We start from the raw sequence: 14153 nt of genomic DNA on the forward strand, positions 1-14153 counted from the left end.
TGATAGATACTCATGTACATGTGCTCAAGTCCTAATCACTTTAGACTATTTAATTTATATTCTGCTTTCTGCAAAATACCCCCAAACAACTTAAGGGTTTTATGCAAGAGAATCGTGACTTTTTTGCCTCGAAATTGCTCCAGATAAGCTCTTTTTCGGCATAGTACAGAAACTAGTTTAATAATGTACAAGAAACTACGCACCGCAAACACAAGAGGTAATGGTGCTTGACCGATTTCTTTTGTGTAGATTGTTTGCATGTTAAATACATCTAACGATGCGACTGAGATAAATTTAACATTTTGTTAAAAAACTAAATACATAGAGTTGTGTGATAAACAGTCTGTGCCAAAATAGAGCTTACATGGGGCAATTTCAATAAAAAGTCTTATGATACTCTTGCACAAAACCCTTCAATTATATTGACATCAGTGGTGGATCAAAATTTTGTAGGTCGCCAGGGATTGCCCTGTCCACCTTTTTTCTTCAGCAGTAAACTTAAGAAAATTCTAAAGGCCGATTTAGATGGTATAACTTTTGCTTACGACTGTCACATGCGATTTCTGGAGCGTGTGCTGCTCGTGTCATGCAAAAAATATCACACAACTCTTGCCATTCAACATTGCCTATACCTACAATTGTCATAGGATTTTAAAACATGTTTTAAAATCCTACAACATTTTTTGTGACATGCACGACACTCGTAAGCGAGTTGTAGGTTTGATTTACACGAAACAATTCGTGTCATAGGCCTGTCGTAAGCTTGTTGTATGCGACAAAGTCGTACCGTGTAAATCGCCCTTTTTAGGATCAAAATGCTTAATTGTTCATCTTGATCAGGACACACCTTATTTGTGTTTACTGTCAACACACTGATTTATAAATGCGACGACAAGACTAGTTTTGTTTGAGACTTCGTCAGTTGATCACCATGTTAGATTTAAATTTCAAATAGCCTAGTGTAGCAATTTTGACTGCATGAAAAATAGTCCAACCTAAACAACTAACTCCTTATAATATACGTGTATAGGCCTGTTTAAAGGGTTTCAACATTTGCTTCAACATGCATTTTTTAAATTGGTTTAAACTTCCATTCAACATCGATTCAACATTTCCTTTGCTCTTGAAAATGTTAAATGGCATTGTAACTAATTGAACACTCCGTTCATTCAACATTTGCCCAACATCCGGTCAACTTTTGTTGAATGAATGTTGGGCAAATGTTGAAACCGTTTAAACAGGTCTTTAAACGGTTTCAACATTTGCTTCAACATGAGTTCAACACTTTGTTGAACCAAATGTTGAGGACGTTTGAACAGGTCATTCAACATTGTTGAAAGTGTAAAAAATGTTGAATCAAATTTAAATTGGTTTAAACTCCCTTACCAAAATGTTAATATGGGCCATATGTGGACCAAAACTGGAAATTATCTGGAGCAAAATATGGGATTGCTATGGGATATATATGAGTTTTGTATGGCCATGTTAAACCCATATTTTAGAATTTTCTGATGTTGTCATACTTAAGAGGTATGGGTTTAATATGTATTTGGACAATTTCCAGATATTTGTCATATATGGAAACAATATGGAGGAAAACTAAATTACAATCAGTCAGTTGCAACGTTTCCAGATATTTCCCATATATGGAGGAAATATGGAAGAAAACTAAAAAAACAACAGGTATCAGACTGTCCCCAGATATTGCCCATATATGGAGAAAATATGGAAGAAAACTAGAAAACACATTTATAATTGCACCACAGTGCATATACCTGCAGGTATTCACGCAACCTGGCCTTGTATATATAACTATAAAATTATGATATCTGATTTTAATTTAAACATTACATGAAGTGATTTAATTCAGGCCACCATAAGAATCCCATATAATTATCCCTACAAAAATAGTGCCTATTTTATATGTATTTTTTAAGCTATTTTTTTCCTATCTTTTTTTAGTTTTTCTCTATTTTCAAGTTACTCTTTTACCTGTTTTAAATCTATTATTTTGAAACAAACAATAGTCAAAAAATAGTCCGACCAGCAAGTCATCACTACCTAAAAGATAGCCTTAAAATAGCTATAACATAGAGAAAAAATGTGTACGCGATTAGATATGTTAAAAATAAAATGGGTTTAAAATAGACATAAATTGGGGATAAAATAGGAAAACAAATTTGAAAAATAGGTCATAAATACCTTTAAAATAGGTGTAAAATAGGGCATTTTATGTATGCCACGCAAGTTAAAATAGGGTTAAAACAGCACTGCCATTTTATAGAATGATGCAGAAATGAAATAGATATAAAATAGGTTGAGTAGGTGACAGATCAAACAGCATGTCTTTATCCTCAGCCTAGAATTACCAAAGATGGTGTGCTTTAGTTGTAGTATTTATCAATATTAGAAATCATTTAATGATCGATAAGTTATATTCCTTCACCTACCTATATCTGGATGAGTAATAACATGCATTGCACACTATATAAATTTATGATTGACACCATATACGACAGCCAGAGCTACAAACGTCACAAGTAACAGCAAGACAATTTCACAGTGATCGAATTTCTCGAGAAAGAAACATTCCTTTTTGCCTTTGTCTCAAATTGTGTTGCGGTTTAAGGTCTAGGGGAAGTGCTAAATTATAAGAGAAATGATTGGATTGATAAAAAAGATTGCACCTTTGCCATTTTCATCTGTGATATCAAGCAATGACCAATACTGCATTACTCAAGTTAAAAAAATATATTTGGTAATTGTTCCTGAAGTTGTAGTAGCAGAACTCACAATTCATAACAATTAAAATTAAATCAGTTACTACTAAAAATCATAGTTTAATAAAGTGATTTCGATCTCCATTCAAATTATATTTTTTATTGTACTGATTGCCCAGAAAATCGACCCATGGGACTTCACTTAGCCACCGCGATTTAAAGCTTTTTCATGAAATCGAGGCAGGTGGTCAACCAGTCCAAGATGGCTGTCACCCAAATCCTGAATTCGCACAGCATCAAGAAAGAAGCGACACGAATAGTATGTGTTCTCCTCAAGTTGAACCCAATAACAGATAAGAGTCTCACAGTCATGGATGGCTTAGCTTATATTTATCAGGATTTGGCGACTTGACTCTGAAGCTGCAGTCTTAATTGAGTATTGGCCTTCACAATCTGTAGTAAAACAGAAAATTATGCACTTTTAGTGAATTCTTCTTATTGATCAGGGCTGCCAGTACGACTTCAGATATATACATATTACAATGAGCTTCTCCCCCATAACAATCGTGAGTAATTAAAAATATGAGGGTATACAGAATTTAACTCATGGTGCTACAAAAGTATAGTATATATAATAGTGTAAAAGTAAGCTTACATGTACTCCATGAAGTGGATCATGCAACTTGAATCAAAATCAAGATCAGACGTACAAGTCTTCTGATTATACCAAGACATGATATCAACCTGGCTACAAAGTACTCCTTAAAATCGTTTGTAAAGGCTATAAATATTATTAAAAATCCTGTTCAGATTTGGCTTTCCACTCTATGGAATGACTAATAGAATCTAAAGCATGTGGCATGAAGTTGAACAAAGGTTAGAGGAATATAGTTTGTAATGTGAATCTCAACTGTTATTGAAGCCAATTATGGTTTAATTATTCTTTTCAGTGGATCAATATATTAAAAAAATTAAGAGGGAATGTCTATCTCAACAGTCTAGAATTTGGAGCTATATAAATCCAAGAAGCACATCTACTCAATTAGACTATAATCTATTTACATAATCACACATTTTCGTGCAGTTTCTCATCAAAATTATTGATAAATCAAAGCATACCTCTTTCTTAAAGTATTAATCCACATTATTCCTGCTTGAGGCCATCATTCTTAGCTTAACTGAGGTGAAAAGCCAGGAGAAATATGCCTGTAAACTTGAATCCCGCCTAAAATCTAAAATGAAACGGTTTTTCTGCGAGCCTGCAGTGGCATGGCTGCTGACCAAAATAGCTTTGTTCATGCCCAGTCTTCCCAGTCTGACTGAAATCCAAGATGGCTGCCATTGTTGTGACTCCACCATTTCTTGTTTCTAACTCGTTGTAAAACCTAGCATTGTGCTTGAACGAATTATGATTCAAAGCATTGCTGATCTTTTTTTCCATATGTGCTTGAGGGAGTGTGGTTTTTATCCTCCTCAGCCAACACTAGATTGCATTAATTTGTTGTCTTAATCCCATATATGGGATTAGCATGGGCACCAAGTGATATATTAGTAATGTAGTGATCATGGGTACATCTGCCATATAAATTCCACATATGACATAACTATAGTTATCATTCATATTATATCCATATAACTGTTATATATCTCAAAATGAGAGAGAATGTGGTTATTGCACGGGGAATCAGTCAACCATGTTATTCCCACATTATTGATGTCTTTAATTTTGTGTCCATATAAACACCATACTTGGAGTAAGTTGAAAGTACATGCTTGTTATAAAACCCATATTTTGATTTAATATACCCAGTTACTTTCCATATATGGGCCATATATGGCTCTCATTTCCCCCATATTATTGCCATATCATTGGTTTGGTAAGGGCTTCCATTCAACATCCATACAACATTTCCTTTGTTCTTGAAAATGTTGAAAGGTGTTGAAGCCGTTTGAACACTCGATCCGTTCAACATTTGTCCAACTGATCCATTCAACTTTTGTCAAACAAACGTTGTTCAAATGGTGTAAACATGTGTAAAATAAAATACAAAATAATTTATATTTTTAGTACATTTATTTTTAATTCTTTTTTTTTTTCAGTTTATTTTTTTTTTATTCTGTTTATATTTATTTTGTTTTACCCTATTTTATTTTCTTATCTGTTTGTTTGGTTTAATGTTTTATTTTGTTGGGACTATTTTTCATGTTCTGCTACAGGAAGTCATGTAAAATTTAAATATAATATTTCAACCAACCGATTCTGTATCAGAAAAAACTGGTCCTGTTGTTGTGTGGGTAAATCAATGTGTTGACAATAAATTCAAATTGCTGATTTTTTTTTTTATCAGTTTGATATATTTAATTTCATTCTGGGTCCTGATCTTCCTATAAGCAAACTTGTCTAAATTTGCAGGACATTTTTGCAAGGTTTGCAACTTACTTGGAACTTGCGAATGGAAGACTTCACGAAGCATTAGCATCAGCATTATTGCTTGTTTTTATTATATGTTAGCAACATCAGCTTGTGGCTTATTGTAAATGTTATTAATCAAGAAGAAATCCATATCATGTTCCAAGTTCACTGTAATGTACCTCCTCACTGCACAGTTTAAAAATCTTTAAAATTTGCCTACTTTGCCTCTGTGAAATTTAAACCGTATACACAACAGAATTTTTTTGTGTGCTTCATCAAATCTTCATGTTGTTCTTGTATGAAAATTGAAACAAATTCCTTGGCAATTATTCTTCTCCACATTTGAGGCATTTAAAAGTATCAAATTTCACTTCTGGTAGGATACAAATGCTGCACAAGATTTGGCAACAGGGATAGTATAGCTGTGATGTCAATACAGGATTGCTAGTTTCACGGGGCCTCTATTCCTCAGTTGTTTCATTCTGAACATTCAACAATTCCATTCACAAAAGAAGAAAACAACTGAGGTAAGAGAAACCGCAAAACTAGCAATCCTGTATTGACATTACAGCCCTACTATCCCAGTCTAAGGTCAGCTTGCACAGTATTAATGTACCCAACCAGATGTGAAATTTGACGCTTTTATATGCCTCAAACGCAGGGAAGGAAATGAAGATTTGATCAAGTAAATAAAAACATTTTTGTCACATACACTTTAAAGGTGTTCCACCACAGATGTCTAGATTTTATTACAAGTTTTCTGTTGGAAATGATTCATTATGGAAAGCTTACTAAAGAAAAGGAATTTCACAAACCTCAAACCTTGTAAACTGTTGGTCAGTAAAGAATCACTAAAATGCTGAAATTCAGCATATCGTGATTGTCATTATGACAATCACATGCAACAATATTTTAGAGGGTTCATTTGTTTTCATAATTCTAAATAACATGACAAATTTCTTCTCTAGCTTCTCTTTCTGTATAGTATGCATGTGTGCTCTCTTTTTTATTTTTGATAATTATTTTTACTTACAGTATTCTGGTTGGAATATATATATAAGAATTGAGGTTTGTGAAATTGCTCTGTAATATTTATTTCATATAAAATTTTACAAAATCTTGAAGATACTGTCTGTGTTTGTAGTTCAAATCATGCGTGGTTGGGAATGCTGATCATCCATGTCCACTTCACCAAAGTGAATTATTATCAATAAAAAGTGCCTTGGCAGTAGCAATTTAACAGACATTTACACAGAATTGAAAGTTTTCTTTCTTTTTGGTAGATATCCTGCTGCATGATCCATTGTAGGATTGCTGATCTCTCTTCTGAATTCATGGGAAACAGATAACAGTTAGCTTCCGTATATTAGCCAGTGGCTGAGCTGGCACATTTTTTACCTCCTAAATGGTTCAGCTGAGTGCATGACGCTGTGACGTCTGGAAAGGAAACATCACTCAATCAAGAAAAATAATTCATTTTGGTAAGAATATTATCAGAAATAACATTAAAATTTGAATGTAAGAGCAAAGGACAAAGGTCTTTTAATTGTTTGCTGCCAAGGAGATCCAAGGAGACTGCTAAGGAGATCAGAGTTGATTTGTATCCTTTAAGCCCTAACAGTGATCAGCATCAAATTTCTCCTTGTAATTCCAATGCTTCTTCAACCTCTGAGGTCATGAAAATTAAGAATATTATTACCTGAGGTGAATTTTCTTGATGTTTTAATCACTTCTTCCCAGTACTTTTATAAGAAAAGTATGGGGACAAGATTTGAGAATTTGTTCTTTGAAATTTATAGGGGTTAAAGGGTTTACTGTTTTAAAATATTTACAGATTCAATACTCATACCTCTGTGGACAGGACACCCGGCCTCTGGTAAGACTCTTAGCGATTCTGATTTATGCTGTTTTAGCTTGACATCACAACCATGACTCTAGAACTTCTCGGTTACCTGCGAAAACCACTCACTACAGAAAAATTAATTCATTTGAAATCTTATCAAACAAAAACATTCTCGGGAGACAGTTAACATTGGAATTTTAATTGAATATTCATCGCGATCACATATAGGTATCAACATGCAAGTCTTGATTTTTGTTAATCATCAGGTGTCTATGGTAGTTCCACCAGTTAAGTTGTGTTTGACCAGCACCTTCTACATGAAAGGTCATGAGCTCATGAAGTTCCCTTGATCAATGCCTATTTTTTCTTTCACGGAGCTCTTGGGTTCAAATGTTGATATTCAAATTGATGTGCGTCAATCAATCTCAAGACTTAAATTTGCTCTCAACATACACCCTTCAGATCACAGGTTGTTAAAAGGTTTTCTGCTTTCTTAGATAACAACTTGTTTTACTTTTCATGATGTAGGATAATATGGGGTGTATCCCACGGCTTTCTTCCTGCTTTTGCACATAACATGTGCAAAAATAACAGATCATAGGTTTGAATCCCATGCAACTCTACTTGACTGTGAAGTTTCTACACTCACCTTTGACATATTTATGGCCTTATGGAATCGACTGTACATGTGTCCTGGACTTCCTGTCACCTTAAAAAATAAATGCTCCCCAAAAAGTATTTTTCCTCGCGAAGCGAGGGCCGAAGGCCCGAGCGTAGCGAGGTTAATAAATTTGTCGGGCCGAAGGCCGCGCTCGGGAGCTAAGCCGTGAAAATTCGAGCCGAACATATATTTATATATATGTATGTATGTATGTTTATATATTTCCGTGAAGGTGTCCGCATATTGCCTAGCAACGGTGAAAAACAAAGTATGAATGACGTCAGGTTGTCTGGCGTCGTCTGCAGCAAAATTTGCATACATCGGGAAAGTTTGCGTGTCGGATAAAATTTAATCAATATTCCCCGGATCCAGATCAATCTCTCCAGAATCTTTTCCCTTTCTTCCAGAAATCTTTTTTGTGAAAGATTGCATTGAAGAAATTACACGTTTTGTGGCCGCGGTAAAATAATTTTCCGTGGGAAATAAATTCATCGAACACGACAGCATTGTACGCCCGTTGTACATTTCATCTCGTCAGAAATAGATTTTTAACCGCAAACCGCAAACTAGCCTGTGGAACTACGAAAAGACCATGCTCATCAAAATAGTTGCTATGTTCAGAAACCTTTTAATCTCCTCATTCGATGCTACAATACGAGTAAAGAGGGCTTTCCACCCAGCCCCAGCTTCGAGGTTTTGCGAGTCACATATTTCTAGTTTAATTTATGAAAAAGACAGAATCAAAAGTTTATTAAGGACGGTGCCTACTATTGTTACTGCGCATACGTTCTGCGCATCGCAAGATACTCAGGTTTCCTATGGGTGGTGCCTACTAATACAGGAATATTTTTGCGCGGTTTAAAACTATACGGAGAAAGCAGAACTTGTCAAATGCTTTAGGTATCTCAAAAGAAAATTGGGGGTAACCATGCATTTTCCAGAGATAATTAAGCGTCAATAATTTATTTAGGAAAAAATCCCATACATTGCTTTATATTTTGGCGCTTTTTAGAGATATTATTGCTTAATTATCTCTGAAAAATGCGTGGTTACCCCAATTTTCTTTTTGGATTCCAATAGGCCTTGCTAAGATCTACTTTTCCCGCATTGTCATAAACCGAACAAAAATACTTCGGTATTAGTAGGCACCGTCCCTAAATATATTCCATCCGTGACAATAGAGACTATATGAAGCTGGAATCTTTGAATGAATAAATTTGATAACTACCCAAAGCATAAGATGTTCTGGATTCTGTGTCGTGAGATCTGAGTTTAAAGACTGACTAGTGATGATAACTGCAAAGAATTCACTCTCAGTGATTGATTGGTTGATTGTCTGACTGAACAATAACAATATTGATTGTCTTCCATTCATCCATTCTACCACAACTGTTTGTAATCTCGCAATCTGATTGGCTAATTTTCTGTTGTCGATAAGAGTCTAGACAACGCTGCTCACGTCAATCAGCACGCGGAAATTTTGACAGTTATTGTAAAAATTTTCTTTGACGTTGATATTGTGGTAAAAAATAAATCGAATGTGGCTTAGCGTTGTCTGTACTCTTATCGACAACGATATTCGTCATCACAGTGGTCAAAATTTGTTGTGGACTCACTTGGCGCACAACATTTTGACCACTGTGATGACGACTATCGTTGTCAATAAGAGTACGGACAACGCTATAAACCACATTCGATTTGTTAATTTTGCAACTTTCACTGTTAGTCAACACTGAATGATTTTCAGCTATGCTTACTCCCTTGCTGTACTTACACACAATCCATCTCAAGGCTAGCCTGAGTATCAGGCTTTTCGGGGGGGGGGGGGGGGGGGAGAGGGGGAAGAGAGGAAGGGGAAAAGGGAAGAAAAGCCTGACACAAAAGCATTGAGACGAGTATTCCACCCCCTCGATGAGCATGACGCTTCGCAAGTAACTTCCGGTCATGCAACTGTCATGTCAGCGATGACCGCTGTGAGAGATATGAATTGAAGTTACACAGACAGCTCCGTTGCAAAAGACTCTCCAAACAAAATATTTTCTGTTGAGCACCACTAAGCAGAATTCGCGAGTAAATACAGCTTCATTACAGGAGGAAAATACAAATCTCACAGTTCAGGATGGCAAGATGTGATGGCAAAAATGCAGCCGTAACTAATCAAAAGACGAATAGCCGTGATAAGAAACACAAGATCTCAGCTACGAAAACAAATAGGCGGCCGGACAAAGATTATTAAAAAGTTCAAATCCTAACTAGAGAGGCTGTACTGTCACCGGACGCACTGAAACAGGCCAAACGTACCAAACCCAAATAAAATGCCTCAACGGGTATAAGAACGACGGTTGCTCAACAGGCGATAAACGCAGCACTCGTAACCCAGAAATGACAGAAATGACCTTTGATATCAAAATACAAAACATGCGACAGTTGCATTGTTTAGTCTATCATGATAATTTTTGTTTCCGGCAGTGTGTTTCATCCAATCAGCGCCAACGTCCAAAATTCGGACATTTGACAAACTTCTGAAAGGTTTTGTGTCAGGCCTTCCTTTCCTTATCTCCCCCTTCCCCTTCCCCTCCCCCTCCCCTTCCCCCCTCCCCTTAGGAAGGCCTGATACTCAGGCTATCTCAAGGCAGGCCCAGTGTGTTTTAATCTCTGTACTTACATGCACAGTACTGGCTTTGGTCTGAACTGTGTTTTCAGACGGTCCGTTAGTTGTATCCTTAAAGGAACTGCAAACTTAAAGCACACAGCAAAGTTAAAAAAGTTCAAATAGAGTATTAATTCATGCCTTACCTTTTGTAGCAGAACATTTGATCCATAATTATATAATTACATTTTGTTCCTCACTCAGCAGTCAGTCTTTCAATGAATGTTCTCTTTCGTTTACGTTTTGTACTATCAAAGAGATGACAGCCTTAAAATTTATTGATAACATTTGTTTTTTTGCATTCCACATAATCCTTAAATATGACAGTCATGGTGGTACAAATTAAACCTGACTGATTGCAAGCTTAAATAAACAAAGTTCCTGAAAAAAATGAAGTTAATTCTTTTGACATCTTTAAAGTTTTAAGTAGTCACACTGACAACAGGTTTTCATTGTTTTTATTTTAACTGATACAGTTTACAATTCTCTTGAAGAAACACCCTGACAACAGTTTTCCATTGTTCTATTGCTGTTAATAAAACATGCATCACTGACAGCTTTTCATGGAACAGAATTGCATTTAAAGTATGTGCGAGTGTTCACTCTTACTAAAATAGTTATTGTTTGTAGATACCTCCCCTTAAAAGTGAAAGTTGCTGGAATAAAACTTTTTGTGTTATTTTAGTGAACCTGTAGAGGCAATTTTTCAGTTAGGAAAAAATAATCTTGGAAGAAAACATACTAACAACAGTTTTTTCATTGTTTTATTGCTGTAAATATACAACTGACAGCTGCATTATTAGTCAGAACAGTGTTGTGCTCAGATTTAATTTTATTTTAACTGAAGTATTGCCATGTTTACTGTCGCTAAATTGTTTGGTCCTTGAAAGAAAAAGCTGTGAGAATAAAATTCTTCATTAGTAGCTGTGGAAGCAATGTTTTAGTAGAAAACACTGCCAGACAGGCTGTTTTTCAGACCTTTATTTGTAGTAACTTGATTACAATATGTGTTTCATTGTTGCTAAATTGTTTACGGTGGCAAATACTTGTCCTGAAAAGTAAAAGCTGCAAGGATAAAACTCTTAGTTAGTAGCTGTGGAAGCAATGTTTTAGTAGAAAACACTGCCAGACAGGTTGTTTTTCAGATCTTTATTAATTTTGTAGTAACTTGATAACAATATTTGTTTCACTGTCGCTAAATTGTTTGCGGCGGCAAATTCTTGTCCTGAAAAGGAAAAGCTGCTAGAATAAAATTCTTTGTTTAACTTAGTAGCTGTGGAAGCAATGTTTAGTAGAAAACACTGCCAGACAGGTTGTTTTAGATCTTTATTTGTAGTAACTTGATTACAATGTTTGTTTCACTGTCGCTAAATTGTTTTGCGGCGGCAAATACTTGTCCTGAAAAGTAAAAAACTGCTAGGATAAAACTATTTGTTAGTAGCTGTGGAGGCAATGTTTTAGTAGAAAACACTGCCAGACTGGCTGTTTTTCAGATCTTTATTTGCAGTAACTTGATTACAATATTTGTTTCACTGTTTTGAATACTCAGTGAAATGCACATGCGCTTAAATATTAAAATGTACCGAAAGCCGGGTTAAAGTTTAAACCTGCAGTAAAAATTTCTGTAGTAATTAATATTTCAAGTAAGCTTTTATTTAGTTTTTACAATAATAAGCTGAACACAATTGAGTCATCAAAGTTTTATTTCTCTATATTCATGATTTACAAGTTTTTCTACACTACTCCATAACTAGGCTATGTTGGGGTGCGCTCCTAAAGATGAAAAATTTTGTTGTCCAGTGTAACCGAGAATGTTTCTGTGTCCATAAAACTTGACACCGCAAATGAAACACTCAGGGCCCCTAGACAATATCAGGGATCATTTTTCACTTGCTATCGAGTCATTGTCGATACCAAGCTTTTACATATCCATAACTGGAACAGCTAATGCAAAAACCGAAGTATCGAAGATGAATAAAAAACTCGGAGATGAAAACGGAAGACAGGCTGAATCAGTCAAAGAATGGAATTGAAATCGGAACCGAAAATGATGCAGCATTGCGCGCCAGCTCCACATACCTCATGCCAAGTTGTAGTGTATAGCTTCGGGCCAATTGACATGGTGCAGCATTTGTTAAAACTGTTGCTTAAAGTTTTGAAACATTTTGAGGTGCCAATGTTATTTATAATAGAATTTGTATAGACCTTATGTAAACAGGGGAGCAAGGAATGGTGAAGTGGTTTGAGCACTCACCTCCCAACAAATTTGTCCCAGGTTTGAATCCTGGGCTCAGGGACATGTAAAGTGTATTACCCGATATTCACATGTCCCGAGCAGCAGCAGTTTTTGGCAAAAGCTGTACCATGAAAATTGGCCCCACCTTACATGGATGGGCTGCTGTCTGGCTTTAATCTCCAAGTTTGGTAACGAGTTGGCTGTTGTTGCAGCTGACTTGGATAGTGTTGTTGTTGGCCTGAGCTTCACTTACCCAAAAGTGGGAGCCAGCCAGCCAATTAAATAATTTTATAGCTATTTCAACATATGTTGCGACTTCAGCTTCAAGGGCAAAACAAGTGTTTGGATGGAACAATTTAATCAGGATTGAAAGACAAAAAGGTTGAATAAAATTGCTAATTAATTGAAAATTAATTGCTTGTCATTGACCAGCTCCCAGTTGGCTTGATAGCTCAATAGTTATTGGCAGATCACTAGACTGGTATGGCCGAGGTCATGGGTTTGAATCCCATTCAAGCCTATTTTTTTCGGGCATTCTTTTCGCAACTGCTTAAGTGGTGTCTGTAATGGCAATCTCGTGATCATTCACTTATTCATTCTTTGGTCTGCAGTTCAAATGTATGAATTTTCATATATTCACTTTAAAAAAAAATGTTGGTTTGGATAAAGGATTTAATTTGATTTAAACCATGTTTCAAGGGCAAACTTTATTTTTATTTCATCAGCAAATTTTTGTTTGCATCAATTTAATGAAGTCTGTGCGTCAACATTTTGTTGAAGCAGCTGTTAATTTATTACAGTAAATACTCTATCTGACTATGTTTCTGTCTAAATCTCAACAACAAGTGTGTATATTTATAACTGTCATTGAATGATGAACTCCTTTTATAATCCTCAGGTCTGCTCCAACCTTGTGATCTCGCATGAGCTGTCATGGCCGCATTGGCAGCTACCTGGCCTACTTACAATAACTACCTATGGTGCATGATAGTCTGCTGTCTTCTTGAGGTTGAATTCTTCAGCTGGCTGGCTCCAGTGCAGTTCCGCAGCTGGATTCTTGTCTGGACAGTCAATTATACCAGTACGGGCCAGTTGAAGAGTACCAATGGACAGTCACTTTGTACCATAGTAACTGTCTGCAGTGTTAAACTGTTGACACCTACTGTAGGACAAAGTGACTGTTCTCCAGGAAGTCATCGATGTGAAGGCTACCTACGTCTACTATTTTCAGACGGTCTGTGCCAGCTGGGTGCAATGCAGGGCTTCCTGGCAAGAGATTTCTCCAACAAGGCAAAATTAACAAGAAGACAATTGCGATTGTCTAACTGTTAACACTGCCATAGCTACAAAAATCTCCCATCTATCTATCACTGCCTAATGAATCAGTCAGCACAAACTGTACACTTTAGACTGTAGACTAAAGCAACCCAGATGGGAACTACATTAGGCCTAATATACTGCCCAGGTGGAACGCTTTCTCAGTCTACACTCTGCAGTATACATTTTATACTGACTGCTTAGTTGTTAAAACTGCCTATCATCTTGGTCTTGGCCAACTGATCGTCCTCGTGGGTTGGTCTCCAGCGAAGACTATGTATGCTTACAATAACAACAACGTTCTAGAGTGTGT

General features: G+C 36.1%; 1 long non-coding RNA gene across 1 annotated transcript; it reads left to right on the top strand.

The window, feature by feature from the left end:
- The first annotated feature begins 6032 nt into the window (after positions 1 to 6032).
- Positions 6033 to 14148, top strand: LOC146468586 (uncharacterized). The gene is made up of 2 exons (XR_014867442.1): positions 6033 to 6614; positions 13422 to 14148. It is a non-coding gene; the product is annotated as an uncharacterized LOC146468586 (long non-coding RNA).
- Positions 14149 to 14153: the final 5 nt, after the last annotated feature.

This window comes from Pavona decussata, unplaced genomic scaffold, assembly GCF_977016875.1.
Source record: "Pavona decussata unplaced genomic scaffold, jaPavDecu1.1 SCAFFOLD_130, whole genome shotgun sequence".
Lineage (NCBI taxonomy): Eukaryota > Metazoa > Cnidaria > Anthozoa > Scleractinia > Agariciidae > Pavona > Pavona decussata.